Source organism: Oxyura jamaicensis, chromosome 1 (genome assembly GCF_011077185.1).
Source record: "Oxyura jamaicensis isolate SHBP4307 breed ruddy duck chromosome 1, BPBGC_Ojam_1.0, whole genome shotgun sequence".
Taxonomy (NCBI): Eukaryota; Metazoa; Chordata; class Aves; order Anseriformes; family Anatidae; genus Oxyura; species Oxyura jamaicensis.
Window position 1 is genome coordinate 193,699,584 of NC_048893.1, and position 7,051 is coordinate 193,706,634.

Consider the following 7,051-nt stretch of genomic DNA (forward strand, 5'->3'; position numbering starts at 1 on the left):
TTCTTTGAAGTCAAGAAGACGTGGGGTTTTTCTTTGGCATAATGTCTTTAAAAGTTTCTCTCTTGTATGAAAAGTTTCTCTCTCTGGCAGCTCAGGGAGAGGGTGGTGACCTGAAGAGACCTAGATGTGTACATACAGGTAGATGTGAACTTTCTGTGTTTTATTTTTATTTTTTATTTTTTGTTTGTGTGTTTATTTATTTATTTATTTATTTATTTTCTCTCAGGCAACATGGCAACATTACAGAAAAGCATAGAGACCTGAGATGGTGCTGAGATTCAATAAAGCTCTATTTTCTAAGAAAGCAAGATTTCTGCTCAGTCCCTCTGGTTTTGTGGTGATCGAGCTCTCATCCAACAAGAGATCGTGGGTAGCTGGCAACGCTGGCAAAAATGTTGGAGGAGCTGAAGGCATTCTTTGGCCCCACTTTCAAAGACATCAGCCTGTGCACCAAGGGTTTCTTTAAAGCTGTAAGTGAACAGTATTACCTAATGCTGGTTCCAGTGGTCTTTGCAAGGTTCATTTGAGAGGTGTGCTACAGGTGAGGATACTTTGGAGGGTATTTTGAGTTCAGAAACGATACTTCTTTTATGGACAAGAACAAAGAGCATATGACGAACCTTGGGGTGATCTCTCCTGATCATCAGCCTCAGACTATCCAGCCCTGTCCAGCCCAGAGGGTGGGGACAAAGAGCTGTTCTCTGCAGGGAAACAGCTCTGGCCAGGAAGGGAAGAGTTACATGAATGACCATTGTATCCCAGATTCTGCTGACCTATATGGAGAGTGCAGTCTAAGGGGTCTGATGAGGCAGATGTAGGGCCTGGGAAGGGCTCAGACAGGCAGGGGCCTGGGACTGAGCAGGAACAGGGAACATAACATTTATTTATTTATTCATTTGTTTAATTAAACTGGAAGTCCTTCTGTATGCCAATCCATGCACAGGGCAAAGTCAGAATGGGCAGTAAAATATTTTCCTAGCTTTTGTTACCAAAGAAGTGGAATGAAGCTTTTGAGAACACCTTTGACATACAAGAAGGGCAGTTTCTGTTCTTTTGCAATTTTTTTTTTCCAGAGCTTTCAGCCTTGCACCCTGCAGGAGAGAGAGCCGAGAAATGTAAATTATGCCTATCAGACAGCTAGATATTCTTTTGTGTCACCCTAAGGTGTACTTATAAAGTAGGGCTCAAAGAAAAGATTTCTGGAAAAGTTTACTCCAAAGAGAGAGACATCATTAATTCTTCCCCCCTGCCACGACACTGACTCACCTCTGCCTTCACTGAGCTGTGCCACAGGCTTGAGCAGCAGGACAGAAGCTGTCACCTCTCTTTGAGCATTACTTTATTCACCTAAACCTCCACTTGCTTCTGTGGATCAGGGGTGGTTTTGCAAAGCAGAGGTGTGCAGGAAGCCAATGTGCCAGGCTGCATGCAGCGCAGATGCTGGTTACAACACGCTGCAAAATGTTGATAAAGGACCGAGCACATCAGCATGTTAATCAAATCGCATCACAATTTTCCTTGTGGAACTTGTAATTTCCTCATCAAGTGGCCTCAAAAAGGTGGAAACTGTCTGGGTTTACATAACCGCAGTAGGAGTACGTCACAGAAATTGTCTAGTCCCCAAGAATATCCGAATTCATAAGCAGCAACAAAGATCAAGTTAAGCAGCACATAATCACAGAAAATCATCTTAAAAACACAGACTTTCATTTTAGCATATAGGAGGACCAAAGAGGCAGGAGAAATGGCATTTTGCCTCCTCCTGAGGTAAGGCACAGGAGTTTTCATTAGTCTTGACTGTACTCTTTTCGTTAACTGGAGTACTGTACTAAAAACATAGCAGATCACAGGACAAGCATGCAGGGGCACCACTCTTCCTAGTTAACCTTACTTCTGTAGACCTGTCACTTAAACTTTTCCTCCATCAAGAAAACAGGATCATATTGCTTGGTTAGCCTTTGGAAAGTACCTCAAAATCCAGTAGACAACTATTGCATAGCTGCTAAAGAGAAGGATAAGGGCTTTAATAACACATGTAAGAAGGAGAAAAGAAGGGCTGTTGGTCTGAAAAGATGTAACACTTGTAGGGAGCATTTTCTGCGGCTGTATTTGTTGTTAGGCATCGCATATGTTCACATGCCCCTCCACTTACTGATTTTATTAGGTTATTTTCTGAAGAGACAAGTTCTTCATTTAGTTCTCTGCCTACGTCTGCTGCTTACTGAAAAAACAGGGTCTGTTAAGTCTGAGAAATTATATAATTCCTTAACCTCCCTCCTCTCTCAAGCATGCAAAGTTATTGCTACCTACAATAATTTCTGTCCCTTTCAGAAATGTGGCAGCAAACCTGGTCTGTTGTAGAAAACAGTAGGTAGACTGCAGAGTCATACCCACAAGATGCTACTAAAGAATAAGAAAAAGAAAAAAGGAAAAAAAAAAAAAAAGGAAAAAAAAAAAAAGGGAAAAAAAGAATTTGGGTTTAGCCAGCCTGTCGTTTGGATACTTAGTGGTTATTAATAGCTCATGTTTCAGCCTAGCAAATATCCTCTACTGCCCACAAACCCCACCACTCTTGGACAACATTGCTACTTCCAAAGTTCCCAAATCCCATCCCTCTGTCACCACTTAACTTGCGTGGTCTGTAATGAACTGCTTCTTCGATATGTTTTCTTTGAGGAGACCTGAATACTGCAAAGGAAAAAAAAAAAATCTAGAAATACTAATCACTCCAATGCTTTCCTACATCTAAATCCTAAATTTCCATTGGTTCACATTCAGCCCAAGACATGTTTGGCTGTGGTTTTTGGTAGCTGGTGTGTCTATGCACAGTGTGTACATTGAGAAGCCCTGGAGAGATCATAAAATTAAACCAAGAGTCAGAGTCCTCCTCCAATTAGCAACAAAATCCACACTGTCTGTTTTCAGAAGGGGCTGAAATCACAAATGTGAGCATTCACAGGACTTCAAGCTAAAACAGCACCAAGCAGCTCTGATTTCTGCCCATGTTTCCCTGTTAGAAGTATAAACCTTTTGTTGAATTTCAGCCTTAATATAATAATCATTGGGAATCGGTGCATTTTCCACAAAATTAAGTTCAAGTATTTAGTAAACCTACTGTAGAAATATTGATCCTTGACTCTTAGAAATTTCACATGAGGGAGTTTCAGCAGTGGGTTATAACCAAACAACCACAAAGAGATAGCCCAGTACATTTTTCAGCTGAGATTTTCTGAGCTAGCATATTTGTGTCAGCTGGGCTTAGTCAATGTAAAGGTGCAAGAGACTCTTGGTGGTGGAAAGTACCTGCAAGTAACAGAGTAGTGTCTTCTGGGACACTAAAGGATGAAGAAAGGTCACCTCAGCAGCTGATTTCCTTGGTGCTGCTGACTTGGAATGGTAGAAATTTAGCTCAGGATGCCAAGACCATAAAACAAAGAAAAATGAACAGCCCAGACTGGAAAGAAACCTTCAAAACCCATCACATCCAACTTTTAAGATGCTAACTGTTAGTCAAAAATCACCAGAGGAGATAGGCAGTTCTTTGCACATTTAATTAATCCGTGGAGCACCTTGCTGGTAGGAATCATAGGTGTTGGAGGTTTTCATAGGTTCCAAAAGCAGCTGGAGAAATTACTGGAAGTAAAATCCACAAGCAATTGTCACATACAAAGGTTCAATAAAAGATGCTGTCTTCAGAAAGTCCATGAGCAATGTGGTGTCAGTATTCTGGGAAAGTATGACGATATGCTTGGCTATCACCTATGACTGCTTGGCCTATGCCTACTGTTGTCCCCTAGGTAGCTGCAGCTGACTGCTGTGAAAGAAGGGATACCAGGATGGATGGGCTTTCATCGTGATTGTCCTTACGTCTTCTGTAAGAAAGAATTTATCTAAAGATAAAACATCCCTCTTTCCACAGAGAAGCTTTTAATGGACAGCTGTCTTAAAAAATGACTCATTGTCCGTTCATTAATAAATCAGGCTCCACCACAGCTTGTTGAAGTACCAGGAGTACATGCCAGCTTGTCTAATGGCACTTTTGTGCACAAAATATTTATTAATAAATGAACAACCTGACATAGTCTGGACATGTGCAGGAGAAGATACAGATTGCTGAAATAATCCCATCCCATGAACTGAGTAACTGGGTAGCTCTCCCACGCCAACACCCAGGACTCTTCACCTGAGGAAAATGCACAGTTTTTCTCTAGGATTTCTTACTTCAAGTAGAAGAACAGATAATATTTTTGTGTGGAATTTTAAAGATCAAGATGAAATGAAAAATAACCTATCTGAAAGTGGAGATGATTTTAGATTTGAATTATAGTGATCCTGCACATTTAAATATGAGACTTTATTCTTCCATAGGTAACAGGTTTAGCTATTGTGTTTTGTTTAAAAAATATATATATATATTTATTTCCAAAATGTTTATGCCCTTCAAATAAAAACCCAAGCCTTGGACCTTTTCAAACCTCCAAGTACAAGGAATTTTCCTGAAAAATCTAATTCTTTGGCTGATTTCACAGACAGCGTGAGGGTTATCCTGTGCTCCTCCTAGCATTTTGTTTAATTCTTATTCCAGGAGTATTCCACGGATTTCAACACAAACCATAGCACAGCAAGATACTCCTGAGCACACCAAAGCCACTGGAAGCACTTCTGTTGTTTTCTTTCATCTGCTCTTGTTCTGTTTGCAATAATCTGGGTCCCAAAGCAATGTCATATCCACATGAAAACACTTGTGTAGTGATGACAACCATTCAATGAGGGGAATACACTCTGAACTTCATTAAAAGTTGAATTACAAGCTTCCTTAAGATAGGTATAATACTTCACCTATCTTTTAAAACACAGTAATTGGTGTATGCTTTGATCCATGGGTTAGAAGCAAGTTGGACAAGGCTGAGCCTTAAAACACAAGCCTACAGAACAAGCCTAGCTGCAGAACAAAACTTGAAAGGCAGGCTGACAAAATCTTTGTTGGTTTATGAAAGGTTCAAGCTATCACTAATTTCCTTCAGCACATTAGAATACACTGCACTTCTATGAGTGCAGAAACCCTTCAGTGGAAATGCTTTTTATGTAGAGTTCACAGAGATTTCTTAAGCAGCATTATTAGAAGAGTATATAATATACAGTTCCCATGGATGAAGGTAAATCATGAAATATAATTAAAATCCCTTATGCCACTTCAGGGAAGGGCAATTCAACTGTAGATGCCTGTGAAGTTTGACAGAGAAGGAACAGTTTCACCATGAAAGTACAAGAGTGTTGTACACAATGTGAGTTGAGATGAGTTAGGATGGGATAAAGCATCTGCATAAGACTTCTCCAGGGTGTTCCTTAGTCTTCTCCCACCCTTTGGGGCCACACAACTGGCTTACACAGTCACCAACAAGGCTAGTTCTAGATTTCCAAGCAGGTGTTAACACAGTGCATTCACTTCCTTGGGACACATGCACAAAGATCAACACAGCATTTAGAAACCAGTGATCTAACTCGGCACCCTCCTGTGTGTCCCTATGACACAGTCTTCCTGCACCACTGCACACATCCTGATGCCCTTGTGAGTCCTCCATCCACACCCAGCTCATGGCCAGGGTGGCGGTGCTGAGCCATGCCATATAGGTGCTTACCAGCTGCCATTGAATCACAAAATCACAGCATGGTTTGGGTTGGAAGGGACCTTAAAACCCATCCAGATCCCACCCCCCTGCCATGGGCAGGGACACCTCCCACCAGACCAGGGTGCCCAAAGCCCCATCCAGCCTGGCCTTGAACACCTCCAGGGATGGGGCATCCACAGCTTCTCTGGGCAGCCTGTGCCAGGGCCTCACCACGCTCTGAGTGAACAATTTCCTCCTAATATCCAATTTAAATCTCTTCTCTTTCAGTTTTAAACCATTTCCCCTTGTCCTATCGCTATCTGACCCTTCTAGAGTGCATGGTTGTGGCTCGCTGATGCCACTTTCTCTTCAGGAGGCCTCAAAACCCAATCAGTACCTTAGATCATGAAATCATAATAGATTTCTTAATGAGGACTCAGCCAAGAATAGCAATGAGGCTTCCTGTGGCTTGCACATACTGATGAGGAAGTCTAGTTGATGAGGGCATGATAAGGTTAGATAACTAATTAGTCCACAGTGCACGACAGTAGAAATTATTCTTATCAGTTATATGACATTCATTATTTAAAAATAAAGATTTAGATTGAGTGGCTTCCTTCTTAGAAAGTTGTAACTCACACAGAAGCCAACACAGCAGACTGTGGTGGTGGTGGGGTTAAAGCCCTCTTAACACCTCGATCTTCAGAAAACCACTCGTGACCTGCTTGGTTTCTATCTTCATGGTCACAGAGCACAGCCAGGACATCCTTTGCCCACAAGCTCATTAAATCACGCTATAGGTCTAGACCTAAACTTGGTATCAAAATTCCTACTAAAAGCATTCCTACTGAAAAACTACCCACCACTTGGTGACAGAAACAACACACAGACCTAACCATCCGCTACTAGAATAAGCATTTTTACTCTCTCCCTGTGCAATGCATCTTATTTTACAAGTTTTAAAACTCCCCAGATAGCTAAGAGCTATTGAGTAGTGTTATAAGGCAAAAACATGCAGAGGAGCGAGTTGCTACTGTCCCACATTTGGAGAACTATTAATATCAGTGACGGAGAGGAGAAGGCTCAAAGGATGGCACAAAGCAAACCTGGATCTCAACACTGCCATTTTACTTACTTTAAAAAGTATTTTTTTAAAAAAGACTAATATAATTATTTGTAGAAAGTGTGTAGTGATAAACAGGCTAAAGACGGACCCTTTCCTTATTTCTTAAATTGGAATTTAGCTCATCTTTCTAAAAGGGCAAAATAAGGCAGGAGCAGTTCTACTACAATAAAAGTAGAACTGAGCTGGGCAGTTGCTGTAATATACCTTATAACTGCAAGCTACAGCTGAAGAGCTCAAATGTGCTGAGACTGTGGCTGTATTTTTGACAATAAATTGCTAGATGGGCTATCTTTCATGTGTTGATGTTTTCCCAACA